The sequence below is a fragment of the Ursus arctos genome, unplaced genomic scaffold (assembly GCF_023065955.2).
Source record: "Ursus arctos isolate Adak ecotype North America unplaced genomic scaffold, UrsArc2.0 scaffold_4, whole genome shotgun sequence".
NCBI classification, from domain to species: Eukaryota; Metazoa; Chordata; class Mammalia; order Carnivora; family Ursidae; genus Ursus; species Ursus arctos.
The window spans coordinates 43,476,317-43,500,922 of record NW_026623056.1 but is presented as its reverse complement, the minus strand read 5'-3'; the positions used below and the strand labels follow the sequence as shown (position 1 = coordinate 43,500,922).

General features: G+C 37.7%; 1 protein-coding gene across 24 annotated transcripts in view; it reads left to right on the top strand.

The window, feature by feature from the left end:
* Positions 1–24,606, top strand: part of BBX (BBX high mobility group box domain containing) — a 266,345-nt gene that overhangs the window by 122,318 nt on the left and 119,421 nt on the right. For 3 of the 24 annotated variants that reach the window (XM_048215165.2, XM_044381783.3, XM_048215163.2), the window contains exon 4: positions 205–322. The exons of the other annotated variants lie outside the window; for them this stretch is intronic. The gene's annotated coding sequence lies outside the window, so the exon portion shown is untranslated. The remainder of the gene's footprint in view (positions 1–204; positions 323–24,606) is intronic. 24 annotated transcript variants of the gene reach the window in all.

The window sequence follows — 24,606 nt, the reverse complement described above, 5'->3', positions numbered from 1 at the left end:
GTTATACGATAAATGTAGTTTCCAATCCAAAGTGAGATTGCCCACCTCTTCCCTGTCTCTTGAGTGTCTCTGGCTGCTTAATCTCTCTGTAACTCTTGACTCTTTCGCTCCTCTTACACTTTACTCTCTGTTTATTTCCATGTTTCCTCTCTCTGTGTTTCTCCTGACTGTCTTTGGTCTCTCTCTGTGTTTTTCTTGTCCCAGGCACCCTCAGGAAGACCCCAAGCCTCTAGCGGTACCTGGTATCATCTCCAGCATGTTTATAGATGTGGAGGATCCCCTGGGATATTGAGAAATACCAGAGGCGCATTGTTCTCCTGTAGTAAGTCCATCAGCATTTACTAAGTGACTACTGTTAACAGAGCACAGTTGGTGATGCCTTGGGCAAAGAAGAATGAGTCAGGGCACAGCTCAGAAGAAATAAATTTGTAACCTCTTCTCAGTAGAGGTTCTTGTAGGCTAGACACGCATGCAAATGAAAACAACAAAAGGAAAAGCTGACAAATAATTATATAGATGTGTTGTATGGGTGCTGCAGAGGCCCGGAGTTAAGGGAGTAGAGAACACCAGGTGGTATTTATCAGGTTTCCTGCATGAGTTTAAAATTTGGTTTTGAAGTATGGTTGGAAGAAAGATGAGGAAAGAGAGGGTGGAAGTGAGTAATTCCTGTGGGGCTTGGCCAGCATGTTGGCTTGCCTGTGAGGGAATCCCTGATGGGAGGGTAGTGAGATAAGAGCCAAAGTTTCAGCCTACCAACACTGAACTTTCCTTCAGCTCCCAGTCTTAGAGAAATTAAGGTTACGAAAGGAAGTACAGCCACGTTGAGACTTTCCGTAAACATACGTGGTATCTGTTGCCAGTTTTAGAATTTATGGAGTTGAAGGGTAAATTGTGACCATGAAATAATGGAGAGGTTCCTGTGCCATAAAATTTGGACATGCTGTTGGGATATGATCTAGGGACGCGTTGTAAACATGAAGATGAGTTAAAATAGTAAACCAGTGTAACAGGTTTGTTGTTTTTGTGTTAGAAATTTATTTTTGCCCTATATTTTAGATAGTCCTACCTATAGACACACTATGGTTTTCAGAGTTGGGAACCTCGGCTAGCTGTGTCACATTGGGTCGTTCTCAGAACACTGAATCTCCATTTCCTCAGATGAAAACAGGATGGAAACATTGACCTCAGAATAGTTAACCTGAATTAAATAATCTTTTAAATTCTTGTGCAAGACAGGTACTGCTTATTACTTGCAGACACTTAAACATTTTTAAAGTAGTTTGTAAAATACAGTGTAATTTCTGAGAGCTTTTTAAAAATAGAAGCAACCCCATAGTATTCAGAAAATGCTATATATACAGAGAATGTTTATAACGTGGGGATAAGATACAAAGAATAATATTAACAGGAATAACTGAGTACCTACTACTGACTTAGGAGACAGAGCTGTCCCTGGTCCCATTCCCTTGCCTCTCTCGAACATGCCCTGCCCTGCCCCCTGCCCAGTCCTAGATGTTGAATTTATTACTTCCTTGATTTTCTTTATCATTTCTTTCACATATTTATGTATCCCCTACATTGTTTTTGTTTGTGAATTTTAAACAAGTGATATAATACTCCTTTTTTACGCGCCATCTCATTTTTGCAGCCCAGCATCGTGTTAGAGAGTCATCCTTGCTTGTTCTTGTCATTCACGTACGATCACAGTTGTACTTCATTGTCTGAAAGTACTACAGTTTATCCACTTTATTTTGATGGCCATTTTAGATTGTTTCCAGATTTTGTGTTATTAGAGATAAAGCTGAGAGGGAAAATTCTTGGGAATCCTGTTCGTGCCGCTTGTTGTACATATTATTTCTGTAGGATATGTGTTGAGGAGTGCAGCTGCTGGGTCACAGGGTATGCCCAGCCTCCGAACTCTACGCGAGAAGGTAAACGGATTTCCGTGGAACTTGTTACATTCTATACTCCCTCTAGTCCGATGTGTTTTCCTACAGTTCTTTAAAATGCCTAGATTTTTGTTGAAAGAATTCTGTAAGTTGCCAAATAACACCATCTTCACAATAAACCCTGATGAGCTATTTTTTTAAATTAGTTTTATCCTTTGCAGCAGCTGCTTTTCTTTGTCACAGTTTTCCAATTGTCACTTGTACCTTTTCTCAGACTCACTGAAGTCAGACATCCTGAAATAGCCGGGTGTGTTTGCTAGCTAAGTTGTTTCTCCCAAGAAAACCACATCATAATAATGTGATGTTCTCTTATGTTAAATGAAAATTGTTAGCTGTTCCTGACTTCTAAAGACAGTTTGGGCAGAGAAATGTACACATTTTTTACTGATTTCTGTTTTCCTTAATTCGCGTTGAGAGAGAGAAAGAGTGACCCTCAGAGGGCCATTTGCAAGCTGCAGTGACTTCACCTGGCTTTTGTTCTGCACTGCGGAAGTTCCCAAAGCTCTGGTAAATGACTCCGCTTGTATTTGCCACTCTCCCGTTTTCTGACCTTCGCCCACTTCTGTTTTTCTCAGCCAGTGATTCTTTTATATGGGATTACACTTCTCCATCCATTCCAGTTTCCGTATCACAGTTCTTCCATCCTGATATTCTCTACTTGGTGGCCCATAATGTTAGTTGATTGATCTCAGTATTTCGCCTATCTCCACTCTGGTTTTTTTGAAAAATGGGAGTAGTAGACCAGTGATTCCTTTCGATTCCAGCATTTTGTATTCTGTCTTCAGTTGAAATGAAAATTCGTTTCTCTCTGGATGTCTAGGCACCGCTACCAAAGCCCAAACCCATCTACCTCACTGGGCTTGAGGCCCATGACTGTGTCACAACCACCTGTCAGTCATTGTCTCCCATAACCACAGCAGGTGGGGCATACATCAAATTTTCCCTTCCTTTCTTTGTTATTTAGGGTTGATTTGTTCTAGAGAAAGAATAGATTTATCATTCTTTGTAAAAGTGTATTGAATACCTTTGGCTTCCCAATTTCATTCACCAGGCTGCCCGGGCATTGTTCAGTGTTAAAACCTTGAGTTGTGCCCCCTTGTTCCTCCTCTTCCTCCTCCAGCCCCACAGCTGTGTTCAGGGCACTTTGTCCTCCCGTTTGTTATTTACTGTACAACTTAACCCCATGTCTTTTCTCCTAGTCCAGTTACCATCTTTGAGTCGCTGTTGATTTTTACTGTTGGGCCTTCCCTTAGAGTCAGTGGGTCTGTATTCATCTGGTGCTAGAGGAAGCAAGTTGCCCATTCTTTCTCCTGTAGTTTCTCTGCTAGGGACTCTCAACTCCAGGTGAATGGCAAGTGAGGGCCTGAACTCATTCCCTTCCTTCTTTTACTCCATCTTCTCAAAGCTATTGCAGGGACTCTGTGTTACTTGTCCAGATTTCATTTTTTTTTAAAGATTTTATTTATTTTTTAGAGAGAGCGAGAGCGAGTGAGCATGAGCGGGGGAGAGGGGCAGAGGGAGAAGCAGGCTCCCCGCTCAGAAGGGAAGCGCAACATGGGGCTTGATCCCAGAACCCTGGGATCATGACCTGAGCCGAAGGCAGACGCTTAACCGACTGAGCCACACCGGCACCCCTAGATTTCATTTTGTGACTGCCTCTGAACTCTGTGGATCAAAGGCAAAAGATACCAGAGAGCAGACCACATGGAGCAGGGGGCACAAACTCTGTCTTAACTTTCTATAAATTGTAGTCACTCCTGAGGGTCCTGGCCATAGACCTGTGTGTTTGACCATGAACCAAGATTAAGTAGGCTCTTTCTGACTTTTATTCAGGAACACAAAACAGTGTAATCTTGTCACAATGTTATGAATCTGCTTTGTGAAAAATCTTGTGTAAGTCTGGCAAATTTTAGGTTAAGAAGAGAAGTTAAGAGAAGAATTTTGTAACCAAAAAGCATGAAAAAGAAGGAAAACTTTAATGAAGGATTTATTTTTAATAACATTAACTTAATTCTAAATCAGATTTGGAACTTAAAAAATCTTTGTATTTTTTTTTTAAATGTTAAATTGCTCATTACTGAAAGTTCAGTTGTTAACCACCCACCTCCAGCCTCCATGCACATGAGAGGCTCAAGATTTACTGAGCTGTCCAGCCATGAAGAGCAAGAAGCCAGACTGTGATAATTCATCCCTCCTAACTGCTTACTTGACAAAACTCTATAAAAACACATTATGCCAGATGTTCTGTTCTCAAAAGAAGCAGTTAATACCATCCTATCTCCAGAGGAACAGATTATATGTTTTGTTCCTCAGGAATGCAAGGAAACATCTTTTATGCTTATAAGGGAAAAATGGGAGAAATTACCTGACATGAAAACTTTACTGGTTGGAGAATAGTCACTTGAACCAGTCTTAAATTGTGTCTTTGATTAATGTAAAAGGTTTGACCTGTTAAGTATTCACATTAATATTTTAAATTATCAGTTATAAAAGTCTCTTTTTTAGTACTAATTCACTTAGTATTTTATTAATTTAGACAGCCTTGAAAGTGCTTCAGGAAACCTAGAGTACTCATTTAGTATTCTTGTTTTTAGTTGCAATTTTTTTAAAGAAAACTGTATATTCTCTAATGATTAAGTTGCAGCAAATGTTAAAAATACACTATTGTGTTAATAAGTTGGAGTACCCTTAAATATAGTAGAAAGTTTATGAATATACATAAACATTTGATATAAAATTTTCTTTCAGAATCTAGGAAATGCATTTATTACAGATTGTGCCTTGAATGGGCTTAACTTGAAAGAGGCATTTTTTAAATGCTACAGTAAGGATAAACTTTGGAGTACACATTTCATTTTTACTGTTGTGTTATATCTGTTATACAGCAAAGTTAGTAATACATATAAAAGTAAATTCAAAGTTGGGCTTCATGTAATTAATTGTGTGATTATATAAAATCTTAATTTATCTATATTACTGAAAAGCATCCTTAAAATAGTTCTGAATAACTTCATTCAAATGTAGGTGCTGCTGGAATGACAGTATTCATTTTGTCTGGTAGTTTATATCTGGTTTACAAAAACAGTGAAATGTTCAGATAGGTCTATCATTTTGAAGAAGGAGAAGTGATTCACGTTCTCTGTTTTCCTGAAGTTAATTTCCCAGTATATTGCCTCATTATCTTAGCTGCAAAATCCACGTTTCTAAAGGGCTTAACTAGGTTTTATTAAATCTGAAAAATAAATCACTGAGTCATTTTTATAAAAACAGTGGAGCAGAAAGTAGAGCACCCACACTCTTTTTGTTTCTTCGTGCCTTGTGGACTCGGGACTCCTTGAGGAAGCTCACCTAACATGGCGTTGGTAAAGATTAACAAATACGGTTTTCTTCTGTGTATAGTTCTTCCACCGAATCTTACTCAGAATCTGTTTCTTTTTTGCTTAGCCAGTGGACACTTTACTCCCTTCTCCTGTGTTAGCCAAGCACTGTGTCTCATTTGAAGGATGGCATCATTACCCTTAGGGTTAAGGTTTGTTTTGAGCTTAGAGGAATCTTGGCTGCTGTTTTCATCCATTTATAGTTATTTGCTGTTGCTTAACCCTTAACACTGGTTAGATGGCAGTGTTACTTTTCTGCCAGTCTCAAGCTGCCTGTATTGTGTGTTCATCAATTAATAACCTGCCTTCGCTAAGAATCAACCACTCTGGACCTAGGGAAGGTGGCGCTCTAGAGCTCTTGAGTCCAAGAGCTAGATCTCAAGGCCAAGAAGGAGGAGTGGGTCTGATTTTCTGAATGGAGTCATCCAGTCAGCTGTTCTCTCGGGATTAAAGCTCATCAAGACAGCCATTCTTCCGCTCTTACTGGAGCTTACTCAAGGATCCATTTGAGTACATTTCTTTTTGCTTCAAACTTCTAAAGCTGTGCCAGAGATTTTTTGGTGACCTGTTGGCCACTATTTGCATTTAAATGATCTCAAAGACTGTTTTTATTGAAAGGTTCTGCCTCTTTTACTCTTTGTACTTAGAAAGGATGGCAAAATCGTGATGGGATTGTGTTCTCCTATTTATGCCTCTACATTTTTCTGGGCACTTTAAAGACCAAGAGGGATCCCCACCCTTCCTAACCCCCTCCTTTCCAGTTAGACTTCCTAGTTACGGCGAGGACGAGCTGTGGACAAGTTATAGGATTTAAATCTGTGATTTTCAGTAGGAGACTTGGTACTGAAGACTCACTCTCTATAATTAACAGGCTACTACTAATGATTGATGATGATGTGGAAGTCCCTGGAGTGGAGGTTAAAACAATAAGAGGCCAAGGGTCATGGATTTAATATAATCATTTGATCATAAAATAATCACTAAAAGAAGAGGGTCACAAGAAAGTTTATGGTTCATGCTGTAGGGAATTAAGAAATTTGGAGGAGAGAGATGATTCTACCAAGGATCATATTTGACCTGCATGGAGAGGAAGGGAGAAGGAGCATTTTAAATAAGGGATCTCTGGGCAAGCGGTGAGAGGCAAGGAAGTACCCAACTGCTGAGAGCTGGGCCTTGAACACATCTTCTGGGATAAAGAGAAGGGCAAAGAAGTTTGGAGCCAGATATTGTGTGTGTGTGTGTGTGTGTGTGTGTGTCTCTGTGTTGGGGAGAGAGAGTGAGGAGAGGCAGGGAGGTTAATGCTGACCTAAAGAATTACATTCTGAGAGTAAACTGTGAAGTGCCATTGAAGAGTTTTGGATTCGGAGAATGAAAGGCTCAAAGCATGCCTCTGAATAAATCTATTGATAGAGATTAGTGTGGAATGGAGATTATGACTTAGAAGCTACTGTAATCATCTCTTGGGGTAAGGAGGTACCAAAGGACTTGAAAAAGTGTGAAAATCATTTATGTGTTCTATAAAATATTTACTAAGTATGTGTAAAATATTTACTATGTATTTGTAGGATGTGTGAGGTACTCTGAAAGGGTTTTCCATATTATCTGTGTCTATTCTTACCCTCCTATAAAATAGGTACTAGCCTAATTTTATAGATGAATGAACAGAGGCCCTTGAATTAGATAGCTAGTAGTGGTAAAAATCCATTCCCAAGACTATCTGACTGCAAAGTCCAAGTGTTTATACTCCTTTTTTTTTTATTAATAATTTTTTATTATGTTATGTTAGTCACCATACAGTACATCCTTAGTTTTTGATGTAGTGTTACATGATTCATTATTTGCATATAACACCCAGTGCTCCATGCAATATGTGCCCTCCTTAATACCCATCACCGGCCTATCCCAATCCCCCACCCCCCTCCCCTCTGAAGCCCTCAGTTTGTTTATACTCCTAGTTTTGACTCATGAAGCATGGAAATGGAGAACAGATAAACATTTTATCCCTTATTGGATTTTTATCCTTTATTTGGAATTATTAAATGGATCCAAATTGGAATTCTATTCATGCATTTTGTTATATACATAATTGTATGTCTGTCAATACACCTAAATTTGAATTTGATACAGATGTTATTGTATATTAGACAACTGTGTTTTTATCACAGCATAAAAGAAAATGCTCTTTTCTGATAATTCAGAGAAAAATGTCAGTTGACAAAATTTGGGTCATTAATATATTTTATATCAATGAAGAGCAAATAGGAAGAGATTATATTTCCTACCAAATAGTAATTTTAGTATACAAGAAATGAAATCAGTGTCCCACTTTCCTAGAATAAAAATAATAGGATCAACTGGAATGTTTAGAAAAGAAGAATTTTGGTTAATTTTTTTGTTCATTGAAAGTTAGCTAGAAAGCTTTTAATATTTGTAGATCATTGGAGAAATGTTAGTACATTGAATTTCTTGTTAATAGTAGAGTGAAGTTTATTCTTTAATGAGAGGACGATCTTAGTGTCATCACTCTAATGATTAATAACTGTTTTATAGTATAAAAATGCATACATACCATGTGGAAGAGGTTGGAGATCTGAAGAAGGGTAGGTACTAACATCCAGTGAATTGCTCACTATCAACACCAACCTCTCTACCTCCTGCTTAAGGCTTTCTGAGAGTTGTTTTTTTTTTCTTTTTTAAAGATTTTATCTATCTATCTATCTATCTATCTATCTATTTACGTGACTCACAGAGAGCACAAGCAGGGGGAGAGCCCAAGGGAGAGGGAGAAGCAGACTTCCTGCTGAGCAAGGAGCCTGATATGGGGCTCGATCCCAGTACCCTGGGATCATGACCTGAGCCAAAGGCAGACACTTAACCGACTGTGCCACCCAGGCCCCCCCTGAGATTTTTTTTTTTTAATTGATGTTAGCTTGTTTTTATAATTTGTCACTTTACCCTAGAATCAGTTTCTCCCAAAATGTGGTTAGTTGAGGAATATCTATTAGTTGTGTTCTGGTTAAATGAGATTTACATATATATTTCAGCCTGCTGTTTCATCCTCAAACTCTGCTACATGAGGACCTTCCTTGTGGGAACTTTTTTTTTTTTGGATCCTGATTTTTATTTCTCTTTTGTATAACCTGGATTTCTTAAAGCAAAAATAGTTTTAGGTTCACAAATAAGAAGCAGCTGTCTGAAATATGTTCATTGACTCAACTGAGTGTCTGCAGTTGCCCAACAAGTTATTTGATTTGGTTAAAGAAATAGAAATAAGCATTCAGATTCAATTTTGGCTTCTATAATAAGAACTTCTGTCTGTAACTTGAAGTCTTAAAATCTACCACTAGTGTAATCTAACATTGAAATTTGGAGAGATTTGAATCTAAACACAACTGAGACTGCTAATAAGAGAGCTTAAATGATAATATGCCTACTATTTCTTTTAAATTATTTCTTTGATCCTCAGAGAAAACATTGAATCTTCGTCTCAAGATTGACCTGATCAGGAATACATCTCAGTATTGCTCAAAAGATGAAAAAAATTGTAATTTTATGTGTGTGCGGTCTTTGGCGAAAAGCGATGAATGCTTTTGGTTCCCCAAAGAAAATCAATCCAGAGAATGAATTGGACAAAGCCAGAAGCATATTGAGAGTGATGTCCCAAAAGACTTTTAGGAACTGTAAAATTGAGTGCAGCGATATAAAACTATTCACACGTTTTATTAGATCCTTATAGGACTGCAAACTGATTGTCTCATTGAGATACTGTTGCTGTAAATATTTAAGGAGAAGAAGTGTGTTGATAAGTCTCTGGCATTAACTAAATATTCACAATGGAAGAGTGTATTAATAAAGTTTATTGCACTTACAAATCCGGGTTCACATTATGATTGTTTTCTGAGATCCTTTTCTTGAAAATCATGTATCTTCAAGCGGCTCAGTTGGTTAAACGTCTGCCTTCAGCTCAGATTCCTGGGATTGAGTCCCTGCATCAGTCCCTGCATCGGACTCCCTGCTCAGCGGGGAGCCTGCTTCTCCCTCTCCCCCTGCCTGCCACTCCCCTGCTTGTGCGCGTGCTCTCTCGCGCTCTCTCTCTCGCTCTCTCTCTCTCCCCCAACAAATAAATAAATAAAATCTTAAAAAAAAAAAAAAAAAAGTCAGTCCTATATCTTCAAAGTCTCTATTTGTAACTCTTCATCCTTGGTAGGTACAGAAGATTAACATGGTTGGGGAAAGTCCTGAACACCAAATTACGACCATTGATAAAACTCATTATTAAAACTTGGTGGGTTGGAAATGCTGCCTCCTGTTTGATGAATTTCAGATGAAATTTTGTCTCTTGTCTGAAATGTTGAATTGAGAATGAGCGCAGATGTCTTGGAGTCACTTGTGAGAGACCTTAAGGATCTCTTCACCTTAGTTCCTCAAGTGTAAAATAAGTATATTAATTATTTTATATATTCTTTTTTTTAAAAGATTTTATTTATTTATTTGACAGAGAGAGAGACAGCCAGCGAGAGAGGGAACACAAGCAGGGGGAATGGGAGAGGAAGAAGCAGGCTCCCAGCAGAGGAACCCGATGTGGGGCTCGATCCCAGGACCCTGGCTGGTATCACGCCCTGAGCCAAAGGCAGACACTTAACGACTGAGCCACCCAGGCGCCCCTATTTTATATATTCTTATGTAACTCTTAGTAGAGTTTTTTTGAGAAAGATTGTTTTTACTCTGAATCAAAATTTGAAAAGTAGGTACTGGGAGAATTTGACTGGTAGAAAGGTCCTGGCTACTTTATAGACATAGGATAAAAAGTGCTGTTTTGAGTTAGAAGGGATCTAATATGACGGCAGTTTTCAAGCACTGGTGAATGTGGCATTTTATTGAAAGAACCTAGATTGAAAATGTTTGTAGTCCAGGCGTAGAAACTTCATGGACAGATTGCAGTGGTTTAGAATCTGTGCTGTGCCCTCCTGTCTCCCATTTCTCAAGCTCATATCCCCTAAGAATAAGGTGTGAATTATTTGGAGGTTGAAGTCGGGATGGTATAGAAAGGGCAACTGGACCAGAGGAGGAATATAGGCTCTGGTATTCTTGTTAGGAAGCACTGTAGTCTGTTGGAATATGGTGTGGCGAGTTAATTAAACCTTCCCAGGGGAATATTATGATCTTGTGACAAATTCTCTTGTACATCTGAATGCCTTCTTGGTTCTCCTATATTGTTTAGCCTTTTTTTTTTTTTTTTCAAGGTCCCTGTCAAGGTAGTGGGTGCTCAGTATATTGATTGTGAACATTGAGTGACTGTTGGTCATTTTAATGAAATGAATTTAATAATGTGAATTTTAATGAAATGAGGTTTTTATATTTTGTGAAGAGTGTCAATGATTTGCTTTGTGTTTTAAAAATGTTAAATGAATAAACTCCAGTTGCCTTCAGAAATGTTACCTTTTAGACTTTCTCAGAGATGAATGAAAATGAAAAATTAACACAGGGGTGACTGTGTACTACTGGTTTCAGCTCTTTTATCTTGAACGAGTTCAATGAAAGAGTTAAGTTGGATAATCTTTAAAGTTTGTTCTAACTCTACAAATCTGTGCTTTTGAATGAAGAACAAAGTGGGAGTTCAAAATAAGTACGAGTATTTCCTAAATCAAGTTAGATGAGTTTAATAAGAGAAGGAGGCACATTCACTAACTTTTTAGCAGAATTTTGATGAAGAAGAAAAGAGAAAAGTTAATAGAGAAAACATTCCTTATAGTAGATATGGTGCAAAGAGTTGCATAGTAGCAAAACCTGGTGTGGGATATTATGACAAAGAGATTTGTTTGATTAGAGCAAAGAATTTTTGGGGGGTTAAGATGGTGAGTTTTCATTTTCTTTGTCTAGAAGCTCAATTTCTGATAAAATGGCCATTTAAAATCTGGGTTTCTTTGTTTTGCTTTTTTGTTTGTTTGTTTGTTTGTTTGTTTTAAAAGTATTTATCCATTTGGGAGAGAGAGAGCATGAAGGGGGGGGGGCGGGACAGGACAAGCGGGCTCCATGCTGAGTGGGGAGCCCCACATGGGGCTAAATCCCAGGATCCCAACATCAGGACCTGAGCTGAAGTCAGCCGCTTAACTGACTGAGCCACCCAGGCTCCCCTAAAATCTGTTTTTAATAAAGTTTTATTCTTCATTTTTTAAAACCCCAACATTTTTGCTTCAGTACCTACTTACCCCCCTCACCCTCTGCCCCTCCAAACCACAGGAATCTTGTTATTCATTTCCTCTTTAACTGAGTTCTGTAGTTTCCTCACAAAATTCAAAGTATAGCCAGAAGTGAAACTCTTATCGGGCTGTTGGAGAATGAAAATAATACCGATAGAGGTTAAAATGTGTCTCCTTTGTATTTTCCTTTTTACAGATTGCTCTTGATAAGAATAGATTATTAGTAAGATCCATTTTTTTTCTTAGAAATATCTGTTATTCCAGATAATGTTTTTCTACTGTGAACTTTCAGAAATTAGCATAACGTATTTCATGCAGAACGATTTAAAAATCAAGGAACCTATTTGTTAGATGTGTATTTTCCTCTAAACATGTACCTTATCTTTATTGGTAGTCTGAAAGACTCCTAGAACATTTTGTGTAAAAGAGGAACTGTCTTCAGTGAGTCCTCAAGTATTCATTTATGTTGGTGGACAGAAATGAACTGCTTTTTATAGAGTGGTATGACCACAAAACGTAAAGTTAATCATTCTTTCTTTTGGGGGAAAAAAAAAAGCAAACTTACATGATGTAATTTAACCAAAACCATTAATAATACTCATGATGATACATTTCTCAAGGGAAAAGAGCCTGAAGTAAATCAACTATAATGCCTTAAAAATTGGAAATGAGTGTTAGAGGAACCTGAAAATGAAGCATTCTTATGTAAATATCTTTGAAAATTCTCAGACTGTGTAAGTAGTATTAAAAACTGTGCCTGTTGATTCTGCTTGATTCTTTTAATAATTGCCAGTAATGCCTTTGATCCCGGAAGGTGTACCTGAATGTTCTTTCAAACACATACATTGTGTAATTCCTAAGTCATTATTTCACTGCCCTTTTTAATTTTTCACAAAGTATTCCAAGCTTATAATAATAATAAGATAAAAAGATCTCCTTTGTAACAATTTTAGAGTTAAATCATTTTGAAAGTTTCAGCCTGGAAACCTTTGCACTAGTAATGACTTCGGGACTCCTGACATTTAGCTGGATGACTGATTCCAGTGTATGGCTGCCAAGTGAAGGGAAGACATTGAGGCGTGCGATGCGTAGAATTGCTTTGACTCACTCCTGTCCCCTGGCAGCAGTTGCAGCCTGGCGGCAGCAACACCAAATCCGTACACTCGCATGTTTGAAAGCTGCTTTTCTTAGGCTCCCACAGCAGTTTGTATAGAGGAGGAGCCAAAGTAAGATGTCTACAGAGACTTTCTCAAAAGCAATTCACTCATAACCTACAAAGAACTCCTTTTAGATTGGGTCCTATCACTACGCCCCGCAGACTCCTATTAAAGCCTTTGCTGCAGAAGTAGTGTTAGGAACAGGCCTGGTGAGTTTTGCTGTGTTGAAATCTGTTGTGGACTGTTTCAAGAAATACAGCTTTAGAATAATTTAGAGCTGGAAGGGCCTCTCCAGGGCCAGATGGAGGGAACCAGAGACTCGGAGGTGAGGTGATCTAGCCAAGCCATGCTTCTGCTTAGAGTTAGTGTTTGAATCCAAGTTTTCAGACTCTCTTATGAGTGTTTTTACTGTGTCAGAAGTATGTTCCTATGAGTAGGAAGAAATAAATAGCAAAACAATAATAAAAAGGACATTTTTAGCCATAGCTTAAGTTTTAATTAGAAGTGTCATTGCCCCAGATCTGACAGGAAGATGCAGACAGAGGTTTCAGATCCTGGAAGCTGGAACTGATTCAGAGCTGGATTTGTGGTGTGTCTGTCCTTACTCCGTGAGATGAGCAGTTTTGAGGGAAATCAGAGCTTTTCCTCTCAAATACTAAAGGTTGTCCAGTGAACTTCTTATTGATTGTCAATTCTTGAGCACCTGTGAGGAAATGGTGTCTCTCAGCTAATGCAGTCTTAAGGACTGTATTGGTGGGAAGCAGCAGTGACTCCTCCTGCCCTCTCCATAAACAGTAATGGTTTCTACTTTAGTAACTGCTGGGTCTGTTCCCTGGTCTCTTGGTCTCCTTGTCAAAATCACTGATGCAGATTGCTCCAGAGAAGCTGCTAAAGCCCCCTTCCACTAGATTTTCTTTGATGATCTTAAAGAAACTCACAATTTAAACACCTTTATTTGTCTTTCATGCACGTGTGGGCAGCAATTACCCACATAGACCTTTTAAATTAAAAATGGAACTATAGTATCCAAGAAGAATTTAATGGAAATGTGCTGTTTCTGCTTAGAGAAGAAGAAAAAAGCAGTGTGATACAGTGGAAAGGGTTCTAATTTTGTGGTCAAGAAGCCTGGATCTTAACTGTGCCACTAATTCATTTGGTGAACTTGAGTTAACCTTTCATCCGTATGGGTCTTGGCTTCCCCCTTTATAAATTGGAAGACACAGTGACCTACAAAGACTGGATTTCCAGTCCCTATTAATTCTACAAAATGAAGCATTTCATTTTAGAAGAGTAGCTCCTTAAACAGGTATTATCCTATAAATTAAATATGACACCCAGGAAAAGCAGTAAAACATGCATAGTTTCCTAAGAAAGTCAATTATAACGAGTTGCAGATAATTCTTTTCAAAGTCAAAACTTTTCATTTCATCAGTGGGTAGCATGCTCTAGAAGTAAATTGATCATTTCTTTTTACAGTGTGGGAATCTAAAATATCTAGATACTTATAAGCTTTTAAAAGACAGACTCTGCTTCTGAAGGAAAAATATTGGGTCTATATCTAGGAAAATTTAGGTAGATGTAGATTTCATCTGAGTAAGTCTAGACTTACACTTTTATCGGAATTATCACAGACTAAAACTAAAAATATCTGATTAGATAGCCTTCTACTTTGCCTTGATTATGTATTTATTCCACATTAATTCTTCTCATTAATTTCATTTTAATTGGTCATAACTTGTGTTACTGCCACCCCTAATGGTAAAAGAGTGCCTTTGCAGCTTATACAATCAGGGACATGGTACTGCTTTAAAGGTTTTACTGGAAACCTGCTGATTTCCAGTAAATCAGTATTTAGGCCAGTGAATTTGTTTTCAAATAGCATAGAGCAGTGGTAGTAGTAATTACTGTCCTAATATAATGATGCTTACCTTTCATTATCAAATGAAGTGGATGATAAAAGCACATTTGTTAAATTGGATTTTCTTTCTAACTTGTGTAGGCTGTCCTTGTAGGTCCTAGAGCACTTATGATGTAATTGAGCTCGTTTTTATTCTCTGTGGTGGTGGCAGAGGTTCAACTTGAGATTTAAAATCAGTGTTATTAGTCAGAGGTGTGTTTTTTTTTTTTTTTTTCCAAATGGGGGCACCTGGGTGGGCTCAGTAGGTTAAGTGTCCAACTTTGGCTCAGGTCATGATCTCAGGGTCCTGGATCAAGCCCCGAGTCAGACTCCCTGCTTGTCTCTCTCCCACTCCCTCTGCCCCTCCCCACTGCTTGTGCTCTTCCTCTCTCTCTCTCTCTCTTTCTCAAATAAATAAATAAAATCTTTTAAAAAATTTAAAAAAGAAAATTTCAAATGGAGTAGTTGACATAAAATAGTTTCAGTTGTACAACATAGTAATTCAACATTTATATACAGTATGAAATGCTCACCATGATAGTTACCATCTGTCACTATACAAAGTTATTATATTATTGATTATATTCCCTATGTTATACTGTTTCATCCCCATGACTTATTTATACCTCATAATCACCCTCACGTATTCTGCTCATCTCCCCTCTGACACCCACCAGTTTGTTCTCTGGATTTATGAGTCTGTTTGGTTTGTTCATTTTGTTTTTTAGATTCCACATATAGATGAAGTCGTATGGTATTTGTTTTTCTCTGACTTAATTCACTTAGCATAAGACCTTTTAGGTCCATCCATGTTATCACAAACGGCAAGATTTCCTTCTTTGTTATGGTTGAATAATATTCCATTGCATACATATGCCACATCTTTATCCATTCATCATCAGTGGACACTTGGGTTGCTTCCGTATCTGGCTATTGTAAATGATGCTGCAGTAAACATTGGGGTGCATATGCATATCTTTTCAAATTAGTGTTTTTGTTTTCTTCAAGCAAATATCCAGAAGTGGAATTGCTGGATTGTATGGTATTTCTATTTTTAATTATTTGAGGAACCTCCATAGTGTTTGCCATAGTGGCTGTGCCAATTTACATTCCCACCAATGATGTGTGAGGGTTCCCTTTTCTCCACATCCTTGCCAACACTTATTTCTTGTTTTTTTGATACTAGCCATTGTGACTGGTATGAGGTAATAACCTCATTTGGTTTTGATTTGCATTTCCCTGGTGATTGGTGATGTCAAGCATCTTTTCAAAATGTTTCTGTTGGTCATCTGTGTCTTCTTCTTTTTTTTTTTTTAATTTTTTTTTTAAGATTTTATTTATTTATTTGACAGAGATGGAGACAGCCAGCGAGAGAGGGAACACAAGCAGGGGGAGTGGGAGAGGAAGAAGCAGGCTCATAGCAGAGGAGCCTGATGTGGGGCTCGATCCCATAACGCCGGGATCACGCCCTGAGCCGAAGGCAGACGCTTAACCGCTGTGCCACCCAGGCGCCCCGTCTGTGTGTCTTCTTTGGAAACACATCTGTTCAGGTCCTCTGCCTGTTTTTAAATTGGATTGATATTTTTTTATGTTCAGTTGTATGAGTTCTTTATATTTTTTGGCTACTAAGCACTTATCAGATATATTATTTGCAGATATTTTTTCAGTTTGATGTAGTCCCAGTTTTTTATTTTTGCTTCTGTTTTCCTTGCCTGAGGGGCAGCCAAATATTGCTAAGACTGCTGTCCAAGAGTTTACTGCCTATATTTTCTTTCCGGAGTTTTGTGGTTTCCGGTCTTAGGTTTAGGTCTTTAATCCATTTTGGGTTTATTTTCATGCATGGTATAAGAAAGTGGCCTCGTTTCATTCTTTTGCATGTAACTGTCTTGTTTTCCCAACACCGAACAGGTGTGGTCTTTTAAGAATTATCTGATGCCCACCAGCTCAGACCAGAAATTGGTAAGGGGATGCTATAAAGGATAGCTATTTCTTCAAACAGGTAACTTTCCATTAATCTCGTTTTATTGATATATAATTGTCTACTGACATTAGTTTCAGGATTTGATATTTGTAAATATTGGGAAATGATCCCCACACTTACAACATCCATCACCACACAGAAATGTTTTGTGTTTGTGATGAGAACTCTTAAGATCAAAATTCTCTTAGCGATTTGCAAATATGCAGTACATTAGTGTTAACCGTAGCCACCATGCTGTGCATTAAATTCCAGGACTTATGTATTTTATAACTGGGAGTTTGTGCCTTTTATCCACCTAGAGTAGCCTTTCTAACAACTACTAACATTTACGTGTAAGCAGAGAAACTTTGTAAAAACATCCACTAGATGGCACTTTATAATTATGTTTAGAATCAGCCCTAGCGCATTCTTGACTAGAGCGCATAATTGAAACAGAGTGTATCTTTCTCTGAAGGTTGGTCGTTGGTGACTGTCTGGACTCATAAAAACTTAAAAATCTTCAAGTGAAAAGTTTTTAATCAGTCATTTTGTTGTATCTCTCACTTACTGTAAAGAATATTTCCACAACATCCCTGACATGTTCCTGAATACCACATAACTGGGGGCACCTTTATCAGTAACACTGGGAAGCCTGCTTTCTTAACCATTTAAAATTAATATGGCAAGTATAGAAAAAAACTGGTCCTCTGTAACCATCAATTAGAAAATAATGTGTGTTTTCTGCTGGGTGTATAGGACTTACATATATTTGGTATGGTCCCAAAGTTCCTTTAAAGTTAAGGTTCTAGGGACGCTTGGGTGGCTCAGTCTGTTTGGGATCGAGTCCCACGTTCAGCTCCTTGCTTGGTGGGGAGCCTGCTTCGCCCTTTGCCTGCTGTTCCCACTGCTTGTGTGCTCCCTCTCCCTCTCTTTCTCTCTCTGTCAAATAAATAAATAAAATCTTTTTTTAAAAAAGTTAAGGTTCTAAGAATCACTGGTTTGATCCTGTGGAACATTTTTAGCATTTGAGTTCATTTTCCAATTAATTATTAATATGCTAATAATCTTATTCTTAATAGTGCATATAATTTTGTGAATGATTTGGTTAATCTGTGCTTTTCCAATTAGTCTTTTTAAAAGCTTATTGTTAACTAAAGCTTAGAATATACCCCTATGTTTTCTTATTTTTTGAATGACTTATGTTTTAAGTTAAAGTTACAAATTAAAGTTAACAAAAAGAAAAAAAACTCACCTATAATCTTGTCATGTAGAATTAATGTTCTGAATAATTTAGCATTCATTCTTCCAGGTTTTCTTTTTTTTATGGCCATGCATATATTAGCACATATTTATAATGTATTTTTATAAGAAAGAAATTACAATATTTTTATATCCCATGTAACCTGTCCCTTTTTTTTCACTTAACGGTTTGTCTCAAACATCTTTTCAGGGTACCTAGGTGGCTCAGTTGTTAGGCGTCTGCCTTTGGCTCAGGTCATGATCCCAGTGTCCTGGGATCAAGCCCCACATTGGCCTCCCTGCTCCACGGGGAGCCTGCTTCTCCCTCTCCAGGTCCCGCCTGCTTGTGTTCCCTCTTTCTCTGTCAAATAAATAAATAAAATCTTTTTAAAAAATCTTTTCATGTCAATAAAAGTATTTACACAGAATTCCTAGTCACTCTAAATTGTGTGTTTTTTTTTTTTTTTTTTAAGATTTTATTTATTTGTTTGAGAGGGAGAGAGAGAGAGACCGAGAGCGGGGAGGGTCAGAGGGAGAAGCAGACTCTCCGCTGAGCAGCGAGCCCGATGTGGAACTTGATCCTGGGACTCCGGGATCATGATCTGAGCCAAAGGCAGACCCTTAACTGACTGAGCCACCCAGGTGCCCCAAATTGTGTCTTTTAAACCATTTTCCCACTGTTTATATTTAGGCTTTTCCCCGTTTTCTTCTACCCATAGAATTTTGAAATGCAGAGATATTCCTTTACTTATAATAATTACTAATGAGAGTGCTGGATTAAAGTGGCGTAGATCAGCCTAAGCATCTATTTATAATAAGTTTTCAATAATGTTGAATGAATTCGTTACTTTTTGGCTATATGAGGTTAATCATTAATAGTTGTTAGTTATAGTTTATTTCAAGTTTATTTGAATGTTATATTCTGTGATTAATTATTGTGATGATAAGAATAGCACTCCCTTAAGGTACACACACACTTACTATATGCAAGACAGTACTCTAAGCAGTTTACATATATATAATCTTCACAATGTGGTGGATACTGTTAACTATTCCCCTGTCAATAGATGAGGATGCCAAGGCCCAGAAAGGCTAGGTTACTTGCCCCAGGGCACACAGTTAATAATCTGTTGATCCAGGTTTATGAATCCAGGAAAAAAACAAGAGAACCCACACTGTTAACCTTTATACCAAACCACATGAAACACTAGATATAAACAAAGTAGAATTGAGCAGGATAGCCTGGGATTTCTTTCAAAGCTGGATATTTTTTTTTTAAGGTTAAAAACAAAAAGGACTATAGGTGTATGGGGTTCTTATTTAAGTGTATGGAAATTTGTGAGACATTACTTATCTCGGATTGGGGGTTACTACCACCTGAGATTGGGGGTTGGGGTGACAAAAAGGGGTAGGAACTTGAGATGTATGTTGACTCAGCAGTGAGTGAAACAGTCTTGCCTAGTAAAGAATTGTCTCACCCAGAGTCTCAAAAACTTCCTAAGAAATGCTGATTTAGAGTATAGGATATTCCTGCAAGTTAAACAGAACCAAATAAATAATGGGAAGTTTCTGTCTGCTTGTTGGACTCTGAGGATGCATGCCACGTGCATAAAGAATAAGGTAGATGGTACTGTAATCCTGTAGAAATTCGGGAGACTTCTAGACTTACTATTTTATTAAGGCAAATCATCTTGTGGATAGTTTTACTCAGTTGCTTAACTGAGGGTAAATTTTATTTCCCACTCTCAGAGTAAAACTAGCAACAGGGGGGCTATAGATATAAATTTCCCAGAGTCTGATGCCTGCTGGCTGTAAAAGCCAGTCTAGATCATAGAAGAGGCTACACCTGTAGCTCCACCTAAAGCGTGTTCTCAGCAGCTACTGATCATGTAATCAAAAAACAAAACAAAATGATGACATTCAACTTTCTTTGTATCAGTGCAGTGTAATGAAATCCAAAGGATAATTTGTACTGAGGGAGGAAAAATCCAGTTTTATAAATGTACTACAGATAAAATTATTGTTTTAAAAGCAGATGTTGAATAAATTCACGAAGATGTTAGGACCAGGGATGGGGTGAAGTAGTGGGGTTCAAAGAAGGAAAGAAGACTTAAGGTGTTAGCAGCTTTTCTTAAGGAAGGAACATTTACTGGTTTTCTTTCAGTGTTTTGCATTATTGAGAGATTACAGATGATTCACTGTGATTTCTCAGACATTTGTCTCCAAGTTTAGTTCTTTCTAGGACAGGTCATTCATGCATTTTCCACTTACCGAATGTATTCTTTGTAGTAAGTATGCTTCAATCAAATGTGGAAGACAAACCTGCAAACATAGAAATTTCAATCCAAGGTGATAATGTTATAGTAGTTGTGTGAATAAAATACTGTGGGGCCCAAGGAATACACTCCACTAAATCAACTTTTGGCCTTTGACTGCAATATGAAAATCACAGAAGTTACCTGGAAATGATGTTTCTACCTGGAAATCAATGTTTCTACCATCCCACTAGACCCAGAACATTGGCTAAGGACCTAGGATAAGTAGTATAAACAGAAAATTGAATTTCTAAATTCACTTTTAATTAGGATATGATATGTTGAGAGTCTGCTTTATTTCAACATATGTAGTCAAGTATATGCTTCAGTTCTTAATACTCAAATCTATAAAACCTTCCACAGTAATTGAATTACAGACAAAAAAGGCCCATTTGCTATAGTCGCAGTCATTATGTAGTGAAGCAGTTAATTTTGAGCTAGTGTGAAAAGATGTCACATGGTCACAGACAGGATGAGAAAGAGAAAATGACTTTTCACTGCAGCGTATTGATTGGTACCTCGGAAGCCTGCCACTTTGTTCTCTATTAAATTACACTTAACATATTTGATTTTAAAATAACTCACTGGCTTTCTTTTTTGCTTATAAAATTTATACAGGTCAAAAACACTGAAAAACTTGACGGTAAAAATAGCAGTCACCCTCGATGCATATATAGCTCCATAACCACCGTGAACATTTTGGTCTTTATTCTTCCAGTATTTTTTCTAGACATGGATACAGGTTTCAGTTTGTTTTCTTCTAAATTAGAAGTATAGAGTATAAATGTTACAGTAAATGCATTTAAGGAAAAATTTTTTTTCACTTGTTGATTTTACTAATTCCCTGTCGTTTCTTGTTAGAGTTTCCTTCCTATTTTAGTGTTTTAGATGTATTTCACAATGATGGTGGGATTGAGGGATTGATACCCTGTGGAGTTATGCATTCTATAAATGTGTCCTTCTTTATGTGTTCCCCGTATATCTGTAAAATCACTGCCATTTGATAAAGTTGGGAGGCAAAATTTATTTTTCAGGGAAAAGAAAATAGCTATTTTACTAGAGAGGAAAATCTTCAGAGTATTTATTTACAAGGATTTCTTTATGCCAACATTTGCCTGATGCTGACAGAGTGACACTTTTGGTTATCGTTCTTTCATTCTGCTTACTAGGACTTTACTGCAGATGCTCTGAGTCCCTGCGTGCTCACGTGCTTAGGGGGTTAATGCTTCTTTGTGAAACTGAGCTGTCAGGCTCTCAGTCAAGAACGTACTACGTGTTGGCTTTATGGATGAGTCTCAAAAGTTACATTTGGCTTTTGGGGACATGTTCAAGCAAAACCATATTTTCTGAGAGCATGGAATACTTTACTGTCCAAGTACAGATCCAGTTCTCTAATACCTATTATTCTGTCAGCTCTGAACAGAGAGTGTGTGATGTCCATGTGTGTGCAGACACATACATGTGTTAACTTTAAAAGCATAGCTCTTTTCCATGAAAGGTTTTCTTTTCCTTATTGCTTGGAAAAATTCTGATGTTGTAAAGGGGGCTTTTCACCTTGGATTACAAATCTTCCTTGGGGCTCAGTTAGACAGAACTGTTTCTCTTTACTTACTGAGCTTTAAGGACTATTAGTTACTGAAGACAAGAGCTTCCCCCCGTAATTTTACCGTGTCCATGCTTCTTGTTTTTTTGTTTGCTTGTTTTGTTTTGTTTTGTTTTGTTTTAGTATTAAAAGACCCACGAGCAATAGCTGTTGAAGTTAAGGAAAATAATTTTCAATAAATGATACAATACTGTGGTGTTTATCTTCCCTAATTGTTTAAAATGGAGCATGGAGAGATACTAGGGGTATTTTTATTGTTTTAACATAGGCTGTTTCATTATTGAAGCTACATGTTGTTATTAGATTTTTTGTTGTAGTAGAAAATGTGAAAGGCCAAAAATAGATACTATTTTAAAATATGAAACTTAAACTCTGTTTAGGTTTAAGGTCCTCAAAAATTTTTGTTATAGTATAGTAGTATACTTTTAGCAGTGTATTTTTGCTGAGATAATAGAATAGTTCCTGTTGCAGGAGATGCTCAGTGACTCTTGAGGACCATCCTGACATCACACAGGTGGAACTGAGAGGCTCTGCGGGTGGTCAGATGGGCGCTGTTACTATGAGAAGTTCTTATATCATCACAGCAGGCAGAAATGTCCCAGGCAGTGGCAGAGCATAAACAGCTAACTTCTAGGCTGACAAATAAAGCTAATTCATGATTAAATTTTAGGGAACATTTTTTTTCCCATGGTTGGGAGTGGGGTGCCTAACTGAACTATTAGTGTCTGCTGTGAACAGTGAGAAAAATGCTTTTCTAAAATCAAAGACAGATATTGTATTTGGAATTTGTTCAAGAAGAGTAACTTTGCAATTTACAAATACACTTTTAACTGCAGAATTTTGTTATCTGTCTTCAAAGGAGAACTGCTTGTTGATAGTTAGGCCACTTCCTGCCTTTCATCTTTTTTTCTGTCTGTGGACAAAGGGAAAAAAGTAGCTCTATAGTAATGACCATCCTTTTTTAGGAGTTGTTTTAGAACACAGGCAACTGAATTAGCTATTTTAAAAAATAAAGTTGGCTCTTGTGAAAATGCAGGTCTGATTTTGTGGCGGGGTCACTACAAATGGCTTTCAGGTAACTTCCTGCCAGATAAGAGGTCAGCGGTACAATCTATAGAGAAACTGGGGGATGGAAAGTAAGAATTTATAAGCCTTCAAAGCCAGCACCTTCTATAGACTGACGGTAGCCTGCCAGAATGGAGAGCAAGTTTTAAGAAATAGGAAACCCTTCTAACAGAAGACAATATCTGACGAGAAAAGACACTGATTTGTCAGCTTGACAGGTTCTTGTCCTTGGCATCAGCATAAAGCTACCTTGATCTGAGTAACTAGAGGATATTTAATCCAGTGCTTGCTGTAAGGAATGTTGAGGGCGGCAGTTTGTGGCAACGTTAGGCTAGTTTCAGAAGTCATACTTGAACAGCCTAATTGCTCAAGGTGATTTTTCTTTCTTTTTTTTTTTTTTTTTTTTTTAAAGATTTTATTTATTTATACGACAGAGAGACAGCCAGCGAGGAGGGAACACAAGCAGGGGGAGTGGGAGAGGAAGAAGCAGGCTCATAGCAGAGGAGCCTGATGTGGGGCTCGATCCCATAACGCCAGGATCACGCCCTGAGCCGAAGGCAGACGCTTAACCGCTGTGCCACCCAGGCGCCCCTCAAGGTGATTTTTCTAAATGAAATTGAAGAAAGAAAGGAAATGGGGGGAGACTCATCCAGGATTGAAACTTACCTGAGTTTGCTGAATATTACATGTAAAAGACACACCATTCCCTTTCTTCCTCAGCCGTCATTTTTGTTCATCAACTCCCACCAGTACTGCATCTGAAGAGGATAATGCAGATTATCCTGCCATGAGTAATGGACCCTGATTTCCACTTCTCTGATTGCTTACTGTCTGCTCTAAGTAATGTCTTACAGAAATTCTCCATGTCCTCGAGCACTCTGACTAATGTCTTGTTTGGGCAAAAGTTCCAATTACCACAGAATCTTTCATTCAACTTCTCTGATTTTTATTTTTATTGATTTTCAGTTAAAACTCTCAATGCAGGATTTTGCTCTCCCATATTTTGTGGCCACAAGGCTTCTTACTGGTATGCATTTTTTTCCTTGAGATACTTAAAAGGAACCTGGAGAATTGTAAATTGTCCTCAAAATACATCATTTCTTGCCTTCTGCATTCTTCAGTGACTTCTCTCATTAGGATAATAGAATAAAATCGCCTTTTAGAAGCTTTTCCTATATTAATCCAGTTCATTTCAGAGACTGAACATGGAGAAGAAAGAAACCAAGAATTCATTCTGTTATCTTATTGTAAATAAACATGGCAATTTTGAATTTTAAAAACATCAGTTTATCCATTTCTCTTACTGATAATATAACTTCAAAGCAATCTCATGTTTGTAATTTAGTACCCCCCCAAAAAAAACAACCCAACAGGTAACAAAACAACAATTATTTGCTCAAAAGGGACCCAAACTTTATACCAACTCAGAGAGTAAGAACATTTAGTTTTAAACTTAGCTTCTTGTGGACTTAATTTTGTAGATCTTTAAATTGATGGGGTTGGACTCCGATTTCTAAGGCCCCTTCCTGGTCTGACATTGTGCAGTTTCATTAGTGAGCCCGAATTTCTATCTCCTGGAATCCAATATCTACAAATAACCCTGAGAAGCCTTCTGGTTTGCTTCCCTCTGTTACAGGAATAGTAGAGTCCAATTTTAATATAAGAATAACTGGTCATGCTCCCCCCCCCTTTTTTAACTCACTCAGGAAGAATTTCATCTTTTTGGTAATTGGTATAGGCCTGTGGTTTCTGACTACAGGATGTTTAGGGAGCATTCTGAACAGGTACTATGGTTACTGAGTTCCAAAAGCTAGCTCGTGATGGTGGCTCAGATCCTGTTACGT